The sequence below is a fragment of the Triticum urartu genome, chromosome 2A, assembly GCF_056163025.1.
Source record: "Triticum urartu cultivar PI428250 chromosome 2A, HENAU_Tu73, whole genome shotgun sequence".
NCBI lineage: Eukaryota > Viridiplantae > Streptophyta > Magnoliopsida > Poales > Poaceae > Triticum > Triticum urartu.
The window spans coordinates 694,040,778-694,058,530 of NC_141874.1; the positions used below are offsets into that span (position 1 = coordinate 694,040,778).

The window sequence follows — 17,753 nt, forward strand, 5'->3', positions numbered from 1 at the left end:
TCCCGATAGGAGCTGCGCATATCTCGTTCTCAGGGCACACTCAGATAGGTCAAGCTACGAGTAAAACCAACCCTCAAGTTGCCCCGAGGTGGCCCCGTAGGCTGCCCAGTTCGGACCAACACTCAGAGGAGCACTAGCCCAGGGGGTTTAAATAAAGATGACCCTTGAGTCCGCGGAACCCAAGGGAAAAAGAGGCTAGGTGGTGAATGGTAAAACCAATGTTGGGCATTGCTGGAGGATTTTTATTCAAGGCGAACTGTCAAGGGGTTCCCATTATAACCCAACCGTGTAAGGGACGCAAAATCCGGGAACATAACACCGATATGACGGAAACTAGGGCGGCAAGAGTGGAACCAAACACCAGGCATACGGCCGAGCCTTCCACCCTTTACCAAGTATATAGGTGCATTAAGATAAATAAGATAATATGGTGATATCCTAACAATAAACATGTTCCAACAAGGAACGATCTCCAAACTTCACCTGCAACTAGCAACGCTATAAGAAGGGCTGAGCAAAGCGGTGACATAGCAAAACAACGGTTTGCTAGGACAAGGTGGGTTAGAGGTTTGACATGGCAATTTAGGAGGCATGATAAGCAAGCGGTAGGTATCGAAGCATAGGCATAGCAAAAGAGCGAGCATCTAGCAAGCAAAGATAGAAGTGATTTTGAGAGTATGGTCATCTTGCCTGCAAAGTTCTCAGAGTTGCCTTGATCCTCGTAAGCGTACTCAACGGGCTCCTCATTCACGTACTCGTCTCCAGGCTCTACCCAAGTAAGAACAACAAACAAAAAGGAACACAATCAACCACGTGCAATGCTCAAGCAACATGATGCAAACATGGTATGATATGAAAGCAAATGATCTCCGTGTTCTTTGTTTGCCCACATTATCATGTCCCCTGGAATCCATGTTGCATAACTTTTCGTCACTTCTCCATCTACGATACCTAAAGCTAGGGACTTATATGAGCCTGATGCATTTACCAACAACCTTATCTATATTTTATCATTTGAAAATTTTGGATCTAAAAACATGGCGTGGGCGTTGTGATTTGGCTAGAGGCATGTGCAACCTTGCAAAACTGTGCCATTTTCTTGCCCGAGATGATGAGGTTCATTCTGGTATTAATAATGTGGGGAAACTAAATCTCTTACAAGAGTTAAAAGCTTTTCCAGTCAAAAAAGAAAGTACAGGGTTTGAACTAAACCAGCTAGAGCATTTGACGGAACTAAGGGAGGTTGGCATTTGTAACCTTGAGAAAATACACACAAAAGAAGAAGCACTTGAAGCAAAACTAATACACAAAGAGTACTTGCAGAAGTTATCTTTACACTGGGACTCTGCACGATCTAATACTGACCCTGACCCCAGCGTGGAAGAAGTGGTTCTTGAGAGCCTTCAACCACCTAAAAATCTTCAGAAGCTGAGAATTAATGGACACCGAGCCTCTTCTTGTCCAACATGGCTGGGTGATAAACTTGCTCTTCAAGCTCTACAGTCTCTCTGTCTCACTTATGTTTCTTGGGATATTTTCCCTCCATTTGGGAAGATGTGGAATCTTCGTGAACTACGATTATCGAATATTTCTACAATAAAGGAGTTTGGTCAAGATCAAAGCTTTTGCAAGCTAGTAAAGATAAAATTCGTTGGCTTAGAAAATTTTGAAAAATGGACACCACAGGAAAGTGATTTGTTCCCTTGTTTGCAAGTACTGATAATTAAGGATTGCCCTAAACTCTCGGAGTTGCCATGTTCAAGCCACATTGTTTACCCACTGAAACAAGACTGCAACGTAGATTGGTTGCCCAAACTACAAGAGCTTAAGATAGAAAATTGCCCTGAAATCTTGCTGCCTCCTATCCCTTGGACCAAATCTTTGTGCTCTGTCGAGATAAGTCGTGTGGGATCAAAACTACTGGACAAGTTGGTCTACTCAAAATCATCTTCTGGACTATCATTGGAAGTTAAAGCAAAGGATGGTTTGTATAACTTAGATCACGTATTACTATTCAGTCAACTAACAGAACTTCAGGTGTTGGAGATAGAAAATTGCCCACCTTTGGAGCTGAAGTATTTTCTAATACTAACCTCATTGAAGAAATTTGCGGTAAGGTTTACGGTAAGGTCTTCAAATCTTGGGGTGGTGTCATCAGAAGTTCAGAGTGTTGGCGAATGGCAGCATCCTATTGAGTACATTAGTATTGGATGGTCTGGTCCTAGTGGAAAGGAATTGACACAGTTCCTGTCTCACCTCCCAAAGCTATCCAAACTGGGATTATATGGTTGTGAAAACATAACACAGGTTGCTGTGGGGGTGGATTTGCAGCAAACAAGAGCACCAGTAGTATCATCGTCAACCTCTTCAGGTGTTACAATGGATGATACATAAGCGAATGATGAACAGCAAGAAATAGCAGAGGTGGAGAAGGAGGAGGCAAACACGGAGGATGATGGGTTGTTGGTCCTCCCTGCACATCTCTCCAACTCTCTGCAGGCGTTGGACATCAGAAGTGGTGGTCTGGTAGTTCATTCCCTCGATGCTCTCAAAGCCCTAACTACCCTTTGGTTACAAGAATGCTCTTTTCGCCACCCTTTCCCGTCCTCCCTGCTAGACCTGACTCTTTGGTCCGTGAAGGGCGTCCTGACCCTTTCAAACCTCACCTCTCTCACCCGATTACGCATATGGAGTTGCGGAGAGGATTTAAGATGCGAGGGCCTGTTGCCTCTCCTTACTCGGGGCCACCTCAGCCAATTAAGGGTCCAAGGAACCTCCAATTTCTTTGGTGGGTGGGATCCCAATCCCATGCGGGGGATGACAGAATCCAAACTGCAGACGCTCGACACAGATGACATCGAGGGCTTCCTCGGTGCGCCCGCCCTCTGTAGCCTCCTTTCTTCCTCGCTCACCAACTTATCCTTTGAATGGAACGATGAGATGACACGCTTCACAAAGGAGCAGGAGGAGGCCTTTCAATGCCTCACCTCGCTTCAGGAACTCAAGTTTTTGGGTTACCGCAAGCTGGAACACCTACCTGCAGGGCTAAACAAGCTGACCAATCTTAAGAGATTAAGGATCTGGCGGTGTCGAGCCCTCCGTTCGCTGCCCAAGGAAGGCCTCCCGAGTTCACTTGAAGAATTACATGCCGAGGATTGCGGTACCAAGGAGCTAACAGAGCACTGCAAGCGGTTAATGGGAACCATCCCAAAAAGTCACACTATAGACAAATACAAGGTAGCAAATACTTTCTTGCTCTACCAATTCCCAATTTCCATCGTTACCCTTATGTTTTTTTTCTGATCCCACAGACTCCAGCTCATTTTCCTTTTGGTTTTTCTTACCTTGTTACTGTGTATACTGTGCAGCTGGTATCTCTGTCTTTGAGTTGTACATTCTACGAGTCTTGTGGAATTCTCTCCACCTATGGACAGTTGGCGCATGAGGGTCCTGTGTGGTATTTTCTTCCTGTACATAAATCTGGTAAGTACATGCAAGATGGAGTTTGCTATTTTAACTTATTTTTTGCTATTTCATTTGCTATAGGTTGCCATTGTTCTTTACAGCTTTTCCACTTTCAGCCGCATATGGGTAATTCCAGCCCAAACAAATTCATGACACCTTATATATATGTGTGTGTGAAAAGTAGCTCAATTTGTTATTTTTCTGATAAAATTGTCTGTGTTCTATTAGTTTAAATCACTTTTCTTGGGCGCATGCTTTTCATTAATATATGAGTAATTGACTAATAACTGAAGGGCCTGTCTATTCATTTGAAAATTTATTGCCATTCTGTAAATTTATTATTTATTTGTCTAGTTTCCTTTTTGGCATAGCGAAAGACTAGTTATTTATTATTACCATTTGCTACTTGCCACAGAAAAATTTATTGATACGTGTAAGGTATTCACATTTGTTTTCTCATGTTCTGTAGGTTTTCTTGTGTTAATCCTGGTAGGCTTCTTGTATTTTGCATAACCAGTAGCTGCCAAATTTGTTTTTCCCATTTCTTCATCAAGTCGACAGACAGAGTCACACAAGGTTGCAAATTAAAATTGCAGTCTCTTCAGTATTACTCCCTCCGTTCCAAAATAGATGACTCAACTTTGTACTAACTTTAGTACAAAGTTAGTATAAAGTTGGGTCATCTATTTTGGAACGGAGGGAGTAGTTCAGAGGAGCAGTGACTCTGCAAGGATTTTGCAGAGAGTGGTAGTTTCAGAACAGTGCAGTTTTGACAAAGTGCCATTTGAGTGGTGAAAACAGTGTTAGGATGGAACATTGATAGGTTGCACAGCAGCGATGCTCTCAGTGCTTATTTTGGCATTGATTTGTCAGAACAGCGGTTAATTAGGAACCATCCTGAAAATCATACTAGAGTACCAAGTTAAAAAAGAAGCTTCGCTATCTGCGCTCATCCCAATACCTAACGTTTCCTTGCTTTTTCGTGGTCTCGCATATCAAGGCATATTTCGGATTTGATTTACCTTATAACTGAAAAATCTAAACGCTGTGTTTTGATCTACTTTACAGGTTCTCTGCCTTGGCAGCTGTACATGTTTTAGCTTCTTGAATCCTCCTCATCCATGCAAAGTCGATCTGCACATGAGTTTCTTCTTACTATACATAGTACATAAATCTGGTAAGTACGTGTTAAACTTCTTCAACCATATTATCGATAGCTAGATGTTCGCTATCGAACTGAGAAATATCTAGAAAACGAACATGATCCTCAGCTAATGGCATTCTATTCATCGACGGAATTTAATATGCATTCAATAATTTTTATTTCTTGTGCAGGCGTTCTTATGCTTGTTCTGGTTGGTTTCAAGATACTTTGCAGTTACATTTTGGTCATCATTCACCAAAGCTTGCTGGTGTACTTGTTCAGCTGTCAGGATCGTAATGGGGGAATAACTGATATTTTGATGATTTTCTATTGAAATTAAGGTTGGCGGTTTCTTCAGTTCGATGCTACATTGATACTGATAGGAGGTGGTCCTGCATTCCTCAGAAGCTTTGTTGCTAAATGAAATTTTGTTAATTACAGGAACTTTTTGCAAGAATACCTTTCTTACCATCTCAGTGCTTGCGTGGAGCAAATTGAGATCTCGGGCTTTCACTAATTGGTATGCCTTGTCTATTCACATTCATATAAAAGTCTAAAATGGTACTCGTGTATTTATCACGTTCCAACTTTTTAGACTGAACTAAGCTTCTTGGTTGCTCAATAGACGTGGCCTGTGGACAACTTTGGAATTCAACAATGCAGTGGTAGTAGATTTGTGGAAAGGTCAGTAAACCCCTGCTGAAATTCATGCTGGGTTTAGCTATGTTAGATTGTATTCAGTGTGCGATTGTCGAACTCTTATTGCCTCATGAGACCTTGGTTAGAGAACTTCATGCTTTCTTGATAAGATGACAGTCTAGCTGTACAGGTGTTCTTATGCTCAGTCTGGCTCTTTGTAGATTTTGGTCATCTCTCATGAGGATTTGGTAGTGTACTTGGTATTTTCTGCTGTGGTGGCCAAAAGATCACACTAGCATAATGGTGAAAGAAATGATATCCACTGACTTTGTACTGAAATTAAGGTCTGCAGTGTTTTCAATTCAATGCTAGACTGATGCCAATACCAGGTGTTCTTGGATTCTGTCATAACTGTTGTTGCTTAATGAAATTTAATGAATGCAGGAACTTTACAAGAAAAGAATGCACCTCAATCATATTAGTGCTTGTGTGCAACCAATTCCCTCCTGTTATTAACTGGTATGACTAATGTTCTCTCTTTGCATCCGTATACAAGATTAAAAGATAACTTGTGTATAATCGTGTTCAGTTCCAAGCTTTCTGACCAAATTATGGTTCTTGGGTTCTTGATAGATGTGACCTGTTACACATGTTTGGGAAGGTATAACTCCTTCTGCCCATGGAAGGTGAGCAAACCCCTCCTGAAATTCATGACTGCTTTAGCTACGATAGATTGTATTCAATGTGCAATTGTCGAACTCTTATTGCCTCATGAGACCAAGGTTAGAGAACTTCCTGCTTTAGATAAGTTGGCAGTCTAGCTTTTGAGCACTCTCATAATCTCTGAATTCATTGCCATGCTGAATTAAATAACACAAGAGAGTTTTCAGCTGATACGTATAGTCGTAAAGGTAGAGAACACTTGTTACTAGGTGATTGATGAACATTGATTGAGCAAAAAGACTCGAGCTTGCTAATTTTTATTCCTAGAACCTCCTGAGTTAAGTGTGGTGAAGCTGATTTTATTTTCTTCTTGATCCGGAGTATTTTTCTGTCCCACCAATGCCAAAAACAGTAGATTTCATTAGCCTTCGATTATTGCAATCTGAATATTTAGTGTGTATTGTTAAATTCGATTTTCCACTAGTCTGAAGTCTTTGAAAGCCAGTCATTCTTTTTGCGTAACTTTATGTTTGCTTGCCTCTTCAACACTCGGCATTGCATTCTTTCATCAGGAGATTACAAACTTTGCCGGTGTACGTATACAAATCCCAGAAAATAAACCATTTCCCCCATGTATTCACACCATACCTACCTACCTATATAGCCCATCCCTCGCTATCCCCCAGTAGTTGATTATTCCATAAGCACACTCATCAAGTTAAAGAAGACTTAAAAGCGCTTCGTTATCATTGACCCTGCAAATTTCATCATTATGAAGAGCTACATTTGTCTATACTGATGGTTCTCTCACAAATATCAAAAAAGAAATAAAGAAAAAGAGTGAGGGCCGCCATTCAAAAGATCAAAGGTTCATCCTCAAGTAGGAAGAAATAGTCAGCAGTGCTTCCATATTCATGTGCAGAATGTAGAATGGCTAATCAAACTACTACCTGTGCAATATTGATAGCTTCAGCATCAGTTGCATCCAGAGATCACCTTGCATTGCATAGGCATCTCAATCATTTTTTTTTTTGCGTGAGTCCATTCCCTCCCACATCCCCTGGGCACTACCTTTCTCCAATGACTGGAATGTGAAGACTTCTTTGTACTGGAGTTGAACTCTTATTTAGCTTTACAATCTAGATTTCAGATTTGGTGATTCTCTGAATTACCATACCAAGCTCCAGATAAGCTCTCCACAGATATAAAGTAGATAGGAAAACACTTTGGCCAATGGCCAGTGAGGACTATAATTATGTGACGAGAGTAATTCCGGATCATGATGAGGTAATTTCACTGGTTGCCTGCTTTTGGGAGGTTAACGAAAGGAAAAAATTCTTGGCTACTCTTGTTTCCTTTTCTTCTTGAAAATGAAGTCAAACAACCTAGTGACATAGTGTTCAAAACTTTGAAAACTATACTGTTGATGCTGATCACTCTCGTAAAATGAAACCTGTTCCCAGAACTCTCCAGTTCCCTCATGGCAATGAATAGGAGTTGTTATTTTAGGCTGTGCTCAATTGTTAGCTTGCTGCTTTGATAAGTTTGCGGGAAGTGTCTCTGTCCGAAGTTCATGAGGATTTTAAGAATTGTTTGCACATGCGCACTTGTTTGCAATCTCTCGATGCTAAGCTTTCAGGAGTTTCAGAAGTACAGAAAGGCAATTTGAATCAGGAGTGCAGGGCCTGTAAAGAAATGTGGTCTGGCATGCACCACAGACTCAGATATATTTTCCTTGAGGGTAGTAAGCAAGGGAGAAGGCCGACATAAATCATAATGTATTTCTCTTTGTAGCAAGGATGTACTGTATATAGTGAAGAGAGAATGTATAGGGATCCCACGTCTTCTTTTTCCCTTAAGCCTCTGTAACACTTCTCCAATGATGAATGGTAGTAAAGCAGACCAAATTTTCATTCATTCTCCTCAGTAGGTGCATCTATTTTCCGTCAACGCAATTCTTTGCAACATTGTCATACCTCAAATGCTTCACTGATTTTTGATTTGACCTTTCTGACCCCCTTTGGATACGAAACTAGAAACCATGGCTCTGGCTAAAATAACTAGTGCCGGTGTGCTTTCATGCTAGTTTTGCTCTCTGCTTGCCAAGAGCAAGTCCTCTGATTTTGTGTTGACAACAAGAGTGCGGTGAGCTCTAAGCTAAGATTTCAGGAATTTCACAAGCACGTGGGCAATTTGAATCAGGAGCCTGAACCTTGGGACGAAATCTGGTTCACCATCTACGGTGATTTGAGGCAAGAGGGTGAGCATCAGCAAGGAGAAGCTTGGGACGAATCATACTATGTATTTCTCTCTGTTGCCACTTTGTTGTTAACAATGTTGTAATGAAGTGAGCTGTGGATAATCTTTTTCTTGTACGTTCTGTCCCTACGAATTAGCCTTTCTGGTTTACTCTTGATATCCAGCTAGCAGTGCCTCCTTTTTTCAACTCAGCTGGTAGCGCTGGCTCGAAGCATTGTGTCAGCGTGATGTCATGTTGATTTGGCTCGAAGTTTTCTCTTGACTTTCCTGAGAAACGAATCCTCTGTTTTTTATGAACGACATAAGATTATAGTGTATACAACAAAGTAGCCAGGTTTAACATGGAAGGATGCAATAGGCAAAGTTGCATGCCAAGTATTTTTTCGAAACGGAAGCAAAGATTTGTCTCATCGATTAATTAAGAAAAAGTTTCATTACTTGAAGACTTGAAGTGCAGCCTTTCGCTTGTCGGAGGCCAGAGACAGAGACTAACTGCATTTGATAACGTGATTTTGGAATTCACGCTAGCTAAGTCACTGATCGATCTAGTTTTAATCTTATGCATGATGTCAACCGATTAGTACCCAGCTTACCAGCCAGCCCAGACACAGAGCTTCTGCAGGGTGAATTGACCCTAGGCATGGCAGCCAAATTCAGGTGTAGTATTTTTCAGTGTTGTCGTGTGCGTCGGCAGTCGATGCTCCTGGGGCGGCCTGCGCACATAAACCTTGGAAACTCGACTGGGCGTGTGATCCTCATGGCCAAGGTGCCCGCTCTTCGTTTCGGCCTAATCTTCCCGGACTAAGTAAATGTGCTTTTGTTAACTCAGACAATGATGAGGTTATGCAGACTATGCTACTGTAGATGGAGGTTGGTCAATGAGGCCGGCAGTGACGATTCATGAGAACTGCTGCCATACAGTAACCGAATTCATCGAGATTTCTTCATTCTAGCATTGAGCGTGGGAAGCAATTGTTGTGGCCCATTAGCTTGCTAGGGAAGCAAAATTACTTCTCTCTTTTCTGCACGGCGAAGTTACTTCTCTTTCAACAAGGTTGGAATTGGACAATCCATCTACTATCACTGTACCGCTCTTATTTGTTGATTTAAATATTATTGAGGAGTTTCAAGTACTCCCACGGTCCTATATTAAGTGTTACTCAAACAGATGCATTTAAAACGAAAGTGTTTTTTTTGCTTTTCGAGGACCTTTGCAACCATGCTGCAGTTAGGGGCTTTGCCACAAGGATCTTGTTGCAAAGGTCCGCCGAGATAGCAGCTGGACGAAAGAGGTTACACCCTAGGCTAGTGCGTAGCCGCCACGCCGTCGCCCCGCCATGGCCCGGGCGTCTCGACCATGGAGCGAGGCCACTTGCCGAAGTTGTTGCTCCTCCTCCGTCTTAGCCCCGCGAGCAAGCTGTGAGCACCACTCCAGCACGATGGCGACGACCTCTCACGTCGGGCGCTCCTACGGCAGTTTTTGCAACTGAAGCTATGTTTCTGAAACATGCCTTATGCTGCAATGTCTGACCTCCTACTCTCTAATGCGAACGCTCCTCCAACGCTTTCTGCAACCTGAGCTATGTTTCTGAAATAAGAACCCTGTTGCAGAAAAAAAAAACTTCACCACCAATTCTTTTTTCTTTCTGAAACAAGAAGTCTATTGCAGAAACCTTTTGAAACAAGAGACGTGTTGCAAAAAAAAACCTTCACCATCGAATGGTTTTTTCTTTCTGACTAGTCCTGTGTTGTAGAAATCTACTGAAACAAGAAGCTTGTTACAGGAGAACAAACTGACCGTGCGGGACTTGTGGCCAGCGTGAGCGCTCGATCAGGATTGATCAAACGGTTACACAAGCAACGGACGTTGCACGTGCATCAGCCTACTGAAGGGTAGTATTTTTCAAATAAAAAGGTGAAGTAGAAGTTACATGGCTTTTTTGGGACCAACTAATCAGCGAGTACTCCTTCGGGAGGCCCCACAAGGGTCACTTTTCATGGGCTGGGAGCACGCCACTTGTCGCGCTCTGAGCCGCCACCATGTGTCGCACTCTAGGCTCTTCCTTCGGATTTTTTTTCTGTACGTGTTTTCGGCTCTTAGATGGGTTTTCATTTTTTTTTTTGCTTTCCATTTCCCCTATTCTTCTTGATTTAAAAAAATCAATTTTTAGGCGAAAAACATAATTTTCTTTTTTTTCCTTCCACAGGAGGCACGATCGTGTCTCTCGATAAAGGGAGAAACATATTTTTTTTCCTTTTCGCAAGAGGCATGGATTTGCTTTCGTGAGAGACATGGTCGTGCCTCTTGGAAAAGAGAAAAACGTGTTTTTTTCTTCCATGAAAGACACAAATTTACTTTTCGTGGAGACACGAACTTGCTTTCGCGAGAGGCATGGATTTGCTTCTGTGAGAGACATGGTTGTGCCTCTTGGGAAAGAGAAAAACGTATTTTTTCTTCCATGAGAGACACAAATTTACTTTTCGTGGAGACACGAACTTGCTTTCGCGAGAGGCATGGTCATGCCTTTTAGGGAAGGAAGACACAGATTTACTTCTCGTGGAGGCACGGAGTTGCATCCATAAGAGACACGATCATGCCTCTCGGGAAAGGAAAAAACGTGTTTTTTTTCTTCCATGAGAGACACAAATTTACTTTTCGTGGAGACACGAATTTGATTTTGCGAGAGGCATGGTCATGCCTCTTGGGGAAGGAAGACACTGATTTACTTCTCATGGAGGCACGGAGTTGCATCCGTGAGAGTCACGATCGTGCCTCTTGGGAAAGAAAAAAACATGTTTTTACCTTTCACGAGAGACAAAGATTTACTTCTTGTAGAGATACGGATTTGCTTCCGCGAGAGACAAGATCATGCCTCTCGAAAAAAGAGAAAAAAAACATGTTTTCCTTTTATTTCTTTCATTTCACGAGAGGCACATATTTACTTTTCGTGGAGGCACGGTCGTGCCTTCCACGAGAGACGGGAAAGAAAAAAGACATGTTCTTTAACTACTGCGAGAGTTATAGATTTACTTTTCGTGGAGGTACGGATTTGTTTCCGCAAGCTCTCGGAAAAGAGAAAAACATGTTTCCTTTTACTTTCGCGAGAGGCACAAATTTACGTCTCGTGGAGGTACGGATTTGTTTTCGCGAGAGACACAGTTATACCTCTTTGAAAAGAAAAAAAACATGTTTCTGGTTTGAATTTTTTTCTTTTTAAAAAAAATTCATCGAAACCTATCAATATGGGATGTAGTTTTGAAGATCTCGACGCGAGAAGTCCAACGGTGAAAATGGTTCGAGATTTGGACATATGGTCTATAAAAGATAAAACATTTTAAACAAACGAATCTACGAATAAAGAAAATCTCACAGGTTACGACAAGTGGTGCACTATGTCGCAATTTGAGAAGGTGTGAGAGATCTTTGAAAAGACTACTCCTTAATTAGGCATTTTGGGCTTTTTTTTAGGAAATGTATTTTCCAAGGCTTTAGCGTGGCCTAGTTTACTTGGGCCGGTCACTGGGCTTCAGAAAACATAGAGGCCACCGGAAGCCCACACTTCTCATCCCTATGCTGCAACTCGTCGGCGACGAGGCCACACAAGGAAGACGAAACAAGGCGGCCGTCCATGACTTCACCGAAGTCCTTCGCCGGCGGCTCCATCGACCACCGCTCTCTCACCGCCGCGGACGGCGACGCCCGAAATCCGACCCCAATCTGTAAGCGCATCTGCCCCCCGACCTTTGTTTTCCCCTTTCTGGTTCCGTGGTCCCAGATGTGTGTATTTTTCCTGTCTCGTTGGGTCTATGGAGTCGATGCGCGTGCGGCGTCTTGAAGGTGAGGACCGAGGAGGGAGCCATGGATTTGTAAGAGTTCTGTCAGGCTTAAGTAAGGGTTTGCAAGAGTGAGTGCTAATCACACATTGTCTCTGCTCGTTAACTGCGAGATGTCAAGCTTAAGTAAGGGTTCAAGCATTACTCCCTCCGCTTCAATTGCGAGGCTCTTTTTCTTTTGAACTAGCAACTGATTTTTGTCAGTGCCGGCCACGTTCCTCACTTGACTCATTATCAACCTCTTTCTGAATTTGTCTGTTTGGTGGATGAGTCCAGCAACGACTTGATGTGTTTTTATCGGGTCCCTTTATTATCAGAGAAGTAAACCTGCGTGGGATCAGCTCATGGTACACCCAACTGGGTCCTGGCCTATGCTTGTTGCGAAATCGATCCCATGTGCATCCCTCTTGCTATGCGATTGTGCCACCAGCACCGATTGTTGCCACTTCAGCAACACAAGCAGTGGCTCGAAAAACTTCCAACGGCCACTGGAATCGCCAATGCACACAAGAAAGCAGGCAGGGCCGTGGCACGGAGTATGCAATTAGTCTCCGCTTCCTAACCCCAGCGACTAGATTACTTCCCAATGGCACCTAAATTTATGAGACCCAACACCAAAACTGAAGCCAGGTCTAGATTTTCAATTTCGCGCCACCGAGCGCTTAGTTGACGGAGATGATTTTAGTTCGACATCACATCGGTTGGGGTGACTTAGACATTTTGTTTACAGGTCCAGTTGCATTATTCCGTGGGAGTGACCAGCGTCATGTCTGTTGTTTTACTTGCGGGGTGCAGCGTTCCATGTCACCGTTCTTTTTTTTTTCCTACAAAGCCATGTCACTGTTTTTGTGTCATGATCGTGAACCACCACCATCCATCCGTAAACTAAGCCAGCCAACAGGGACAGCCATTTTGGCATCGTCTCCCTCCAATCTCTCTGCTTCCCGTAGTGGCATCGGATGGATTTCTGTTTATCGTTCTGTTCCTTGCTGGATGGGAGTGTTCCTGGTGACGAGGAGTTGCTCCCTGCAGATTCCATAAACGACCTTGGAAATGATCCCATTGTTTTAGCTTCCCGTTGCTTGTCTTGTATCTTCTTTTGAGAGTCAACTCTGGCATTGGCAACCACCAGAGGAGTAATCAGGCCGGCACAGGAGACCACAGACTCTGGTGTCATTGTTTATAATTTGCTGATGCTAACCACGTTCATTCAAATGCTTCATTGCCGTGACGATCGCCAAGATTGGAAGTTTGATTAGTCACCTCACAGGATGCTTACGAGGCTTGGCTTATTCAAGTCCCATCGTTTCCGTTGGTGGCATTGGCACACCTACAGCTGCTGGTCATGTTTCTGTAATCTTTGGAAAAATGTACTCACAACTCTGTATATCATCCCTCCTACTACTACTAGTCAGCTTCTCCACCCTCTCTGCACAACCCAACTATAACCTTTTTTTCAGACGGACATGCCTGCTCTTTCAGATTTAGTCCAACTGGTGCTTTAATTTCCGAAATTTCATTGGCAGTCAAAATTAGGGTGCACACCTGCCATCACATTCAGTAACAATTGACAATGGAAGCATAACAGTAGTAAGTGGATCACGTAACAGTAGTGAGTGGATCAAAGCAACACACCTGGTATGAAACTGTCATGCGCAGTCACCCAGGTTAGTGAATAGTGACTCAACAAATTAACCTCTAACAGTCACTAGAGTCGATGCCTGAGGCAGGGCCAGCCGGGGGAGTCTCCAGAATACATCAGTTACTTACTAGCTAGTACTTCCCATGACTTGGTGGGTGCTGATTAGATCTTGCAATATTTTTAGACGAAAAATCCCGTCTTTGCCCTCTCCCACCACCAGAGGAATAGACTAAGCAGTGTGGGGAGACTGAAACTCTGGCGTCCGTTTCTTAAAACCGCTGCTGCTATCAGCCTGTCAGTCATGCCTTCGCACAGCAGCACGATGACCATGACACGAGAGATGAGAGCTTCCGTTCCTATATTTCCTTATACAACCTCATTACGAGTCTTCTGGTTTATTGCATTCAGAAATGGCTGAAGAGAGGGATGAAATAAAAGTAACAATGTAAAGGCACATATGATTTTAAGGTAAATGAATTACAAAGAGTACCATCCGTGGGCCACTTCTCTAGGTGTACAACAAGAGGAAACATACAGTCAAATGAAAAGGAAAACAAGAACATACTAGTACGGTAAACGAAATAAAGTGGGCATGCTAATGTTCACAAGCGCTGTTTCTCAGACTTGGGTGAAGTGCTCTGGAGATCCATGTTCATCTTGAGAATTCACTGGCCTCTGAAGCTTGTCTGCCATGGTCTCCATCCCCATGAACGACCAGAGGAGCCAGATGCTGGTTAGGCACTCGCCACCGTCACCTATGCTCCTGGCGTGCAGGTACCCCCTGCATCTGACAGCAGAATAGCAGAGCATCTCCACCCAGGCACCCTGGATCAGCGACCACCTCTCCTCGACTTCAAGCTCCATCAATGCCTCAGCGAGACTGCAGGCGTCGGGAATCAGGGTACACTTGGCGGCCTTGTCCGGCGAAGATTTTACCTTGTCGATAATCTCCCGTGCCATTCTCTCTTCTTTGTCAAGTGGTGCTTTGCTATCACTCAAGATGAGCTCGATCTCATGACTTGCAACTGCAAAGAGACCTGGCCTCGTGCCGGACGTTAGCATGTCAGGACGGGCAGAAAGCAGGTAAACCATGTAGTTGGAGATCTCCCTACTGCCCCGCTGCATGGCGTCTCCTTGAAGCAGTGTACCTGCAGATGGGTGGTGAAAGCAGAGGTCCGTGGCGATGTGCCAGATAAGGACCATATGGTCGAACGGCACCTTGGAGGCCCAACCCAGACATCTCAGTTGACGGTTGAATTTCTTGTATCCAGCAGCGTTGCCAATGTAGTCCTTCCACCCATCTCTGATGTGCCGATGAACCAACCCGGTGATCTGGCGGCCCAGAGGCTCATAACGAATTTAACAGTTCATGTTAATGTACTGTCTCAGGCAAGTAAAGATAGCAAGCTTCATCAGAACAGTGGGCTTCTTCTTGCGGACACAGAAGGACATGATGCTGAACTGGGAAACCATGTCATGCCACCATCTGCCTGAATGCGCTTTACGGCAGCACTGGAATGGACTGTACAGGATGGCTAAGATCCAAGGTATGAAGTCCATCAAAGCATTGCCGCAGAAGAGGATGTATGTCACCCTAATGTCGTTCTTCTCATAACCATCCTTGTTGCTTACAGCGAAGAGCACCACAGAAGCCAAGGACAGGGATCGAATCAAAACAAACCATAACAAGAGGCCAAGACCCTTGGGCAATGATCCAATTCTGCTATACAGGAGAATAAATGTATGTGCAACGCACCTCTGCAACATATCGTGTGCATGCTCGTCGTCAAGATTCAGGAAGGATTGAAGCTGGCTAAGACGAGCAGAGTATGGAGCAGACATGTCAACGAACATCTTATCAGTGTAACCACTGATGTAACTAGTTGCATCTCTGTACGCTTGTGCTTGATTAAGGTCTACCTGCATACCCACAACACACTTCTTCGCTTGCTGTACATATTCTTCAAGCGAAAGGGTTGGCTCGTCTTCTTCATCATTCATCGGTGCCATATTATCCTTACGATGGGTGCTGCAAAATGCCCAGCACTTAAATCTGAATCTTTCTCTCCTTCGCCTGTATCTTTCTCCTCTTTGCAGGGACACAGGAACAGAGGCCAGCATGCTGGTAAAGCTAGATGCCCTGAGTCCCCATGGCTTCTCGCTGAATTTGAGGATGCCAACAATAAAGAGCAAGACAGCTGCCTGCAGCAATCTTTTGTCACCAGACCACCACTTGCAGAAGACGTACAAGGCAACCGTGACTTGGGACACGAGAGTTATGACATGCCGCTTCCATAGCTCGTTGTCTTCAAGGCTGTATGCACTTATCGTTGGATGGCCGGCGAGGTGGATGAGGACAGGCGCCCACATGACCTCCAGGGTGGTGCTGGTGGCGGCCCTTGTTGTCTCGTCCTTGTGGCGGTTGAAGAGGGTGGCGAGAGCATAGATGGCGAGGGCGTCGCTGCCGATGTATGCCATCCATATCAGTGCTCTCAACCTGCGGAGGTTTGGAATGATACGAACCGTACAGGAGAAGTTGAGGATGTAGTAGACGAAGAGGCTGCAGAGCACGAGGATCCGCAGCTGCCACTCCTCCCACCATTCCAGAGCACTTGAGAGACTCATCTCTAGCTCTAGTCCTCTCTCCCTCTCCCTCTCCCTCTCTCTCACACACACTAGATCATTCAGCTAGCCTACTGAATATCACGCACGATTGCTCAGTAAGTGCACATGGACCATATCTATGGAACTGTTCATGCCTACGGACTTTCTTATACTATAATGTGTGTGTACATCCATCGGTCGGTCTTTGCTTGACTTGGGCAGATCGTCATACTATATACTCCCTCCGTCCCATAATATAAGAGCGTTTTTAACACTAGTGTGGTGTCAAAAATGCTCTTATATTATGGAACATTGGGAGTAATTTACATCAGACTAGTTGTCCATCTAGTTTAGGTGTGTACCACCAACCAGTGGTAGGTGTGCCGCCACTAGCTTGTCTTATGCGTGATTTTCATCTAACTAGTTATTGAACTTTTTGGACATGGATATGAAAATATCTACAATTCCAAACAATAACGTTTTTAAGGACATGGATATGAGCATACAATTCCATTGAGAAGTAATCTAGTCGCTGGGGTTTGGAGATGGAAGTTTGTCTAGCCGCTGCTTATGTTAGTTACTGAAGTTACTGATGGCTTGGGAAAGGCAAAAGTTTACTGAAGTTAGTGATGGCTTGGGAAAGGTAAAACGTTACTGAAGTTTGTCTTCTGATATAAAAAAGAGAGGTGAGTGACTGCCCCCAATGGACCTGATGAGCTAACTAATGTACTCCCTCTGTAAATTAATATAAGAGCGTTTAGATCACTAAAGTAGTGATCTAAACGCTCTTATATTAGTTTACAGTTGGCAGGAAAGGAGGCAGATCTAGTGGTGCGAAGCTCGTGCTTCAAATCTCGCACTGGTTAGCCGGTGGCGTCGCGGTCTTTGCATTGCTAGGTGCAATTGCAGAGGAGTTGACTCGAGAGGAAGAAGACCCAGTCCCAGTTAACGACGGAGCCATGGATGGCATGGCGGATATGAATGCGAGCAGCTGCACGTGATTAACTACTAAAGCAATCTTGGATTCAACAATGCACTGAACCTATAGCAAAATCAAGACATCTGCTTCAGTTCTTGTGCCAACTTCTGTATTCTAATGCAACTGGTGCCCCGTGCCCAGCCACAATCGCGTTGGTAGAGGGATTTCATGCAAGGTTACTTCTCATATAATAAAGAATAATAATACATGGACTCATCCTTTTGGTATGCTATAAAAAGACAAATTCAGAACAGGCACATTAGGCAAGTGATGAACCAGGCCCTAACAAAGATCAGTAGCTAGTTCAAAGACAACAGGACCAGTACTGCTCTGCCATGGAGTGTCTTCAAACTTTTTCTGTCGAGTAAAAAAAAAAGGTGTCTTCGAAGAGGCTTTCTGAAACGTAAAATCAGCATAGCAAAATTTCCTACGTATTCAGTAATAAAAGTACAAAAGCGTTCCCCCTGAATCAACTCGGTCCAGTGTCGGGTGTTGACTTGAGTGAAAAGAGCCTGGCAATTGAA

At 43.9% G+C, this 17,753-nt stretch overlaps 2 pseudogenes; one reads left to right on the forward strand and one right to left on the reverse strand.

Annotated features, from left to right (window-relative positions):
* Positions 1-831: 831 nt before the first annotated feature.
* On the forward strand, positions 832-6,069 carry LOC125528697 (uncharacterized; annotated as a pseudogene).
* A 7,967-nt stretch (positions 6,070-14,036) lies between these two features.
* Positions 14,037-16,367, reverse strand: LOC125526805 (uncharacterized; annotated as a pseudogene).
* Between the last annotated feature and the right edge of the window lie 1,386 nt (positions 16,368-17,753).